General features: G+C 41.8%; 1 long non-coding RNA gene across 2 annotated transcripts; it reads right to left on the reverse strand.

Annotated features, from left to right (window-relative positions):
- Positions 1-235: 235 nt before the first annotated feature.
- Positions 236-1046, reverse strand: LOC149253686 (uncharacterized). 2 transcript variants are annotated; one of them, XR_016266228.1, is made up of 3 exons: positions 880-1046; positions 685-771; positions 236-583 (listed from the first exon to the last, which is right to left on the reverse strand). It is a non-coding gene; the product is annotated as an uncharacterized LOC149253686 (long non-coding RNA). The 2 variants fall into 2 exon arrangements; XR_016266227.1 differs by having other exon boundaries at positions 685-777.
- Positions 1047-1460: the final 414 nt, after the last annotated feature.

A 1460-nucleotide genomic window follows, 5' to 3' on the forward strand; every position in this document is an offset into this window, starting at 1 on the left:
GTGAGTATATGAATAAATGATCCTCTAAACAGAATTTCGTTGGCACACAAATATTCCGAACTTACTGCTTCAAATATAAAAACATGCGTAAATAGAACTCTGTACATCAAGATAACAATAAGAGCGAAACCATAATACAAGAGTAGTGTCTCAGTGCTGAAAGCGTAAAACAAAAATTAGACTGTTTATCATTTGGAAAATTTATACAAACCCAAAAATTTAGTCCAAAATTCATGCCAGAAAATCCTTATGGACTCGGCTTAAGTCCGAGTATAATTTAATTAGACCAACACTTAGTCCTAACACAAGGACTCATCTAAACTGGTAAAGACGAGAACTCAATCGACAAACCAGAATAACCTACAGGGGCTCGACCCGAGATAATTTATAGCAGTTACAAATGGACCCAAAGAAGTTTGTTCACATAATTACAACTGAACTAGTCAAAGGCGACTTAAGCCTGAAAATGCGTCAATGTGGCCAAGCCTCAGGCCAGGATAACTCGCGACCTCAAACCCATTTAACACCGAAGAAGGGCCGCAGAGAAATTCTATTCCGGTCACATTAGGAACTGCCACCGTAACTAGAAACATTAAAAAAAAGGTCTATAAGCCCTTGAGACAGCAGCTCTGCATACATTTGAACTCTCCATTGATAATTCGAACCAGAATCATAGATGCTTACCTGGTGGTCCATGCTGGAGGTAGGCAATCTGAGAAGCTTCAACCATCCCATAATGCAAGCCGACATTCCTTGGCTGCGCCCATTCCTCTTTCACTCAAGAAACAAACAAAGAGGGAGATTGTTACAATCATGAACTAAGTGTTGCAAATAAAAATAAAAGAGATGGAAGCAAAAGAAAACATGATGAACACTTACAGGATCGCATAAATTACTTGAAAATTAGGCAGACCAGTCCCTGTACTCGAACCCTGGGTAGTAAACACATTACAAACAGGTTCGACGCGGTGGAAGGTGGAGCGGAGCTGGGATGAGCGCCAAGACACAATGGACAGAATGAACCATACCACCAGAGTAAACGAATGCGAAACCCTCAGATCAACGCTCAGCCCTTGGATCTGCCATCCGAAACCTTTGCCGTTGATGGCTGGAGGAGCCCGAGGTGCACAATAGCCGATGGTACTCCTGCCCTTGCCACGCCACCATGACAGAGCGGGAAATAAATATTAAGCCAGGTGGGAGGCGCAAGTGAATGCGGCAACTAGTGAGGTACTAAGTCACAGTGACGGTGGTACTATGAATCTTAAATGCGAATGACAGTCATACTACCGGAAAGTTTTCCTGATCGCTGGAACTATGTATCCATGTAACATTGTAAAACGAGGGTGGTATTATTTATTAAAATACGTAATGATATGACTTGCCTTAGGTTCAACAAAGTAATATTTTTTTCATATGTGATAGTAGGTAGGTACATGACCAAGGAGCCCACCATTGTA

The sequence above is a fragment of the Pinus tabuliformis genome, chromosome 7, assembly GCF_031772625.1.
Source record: "Pinus tabuliformis cultivar Carrire ecotype Pingquan chromosome 7, CPIR1, whole genome shotgun sequence".
In the NCBI taxonomy this organism is placed as follows: Eukaryota; Viridiplantae; Streptophyta; class Pinopsida; order Pinales; family Pinaceae; genus Pinus; species Pinus tabuliformis.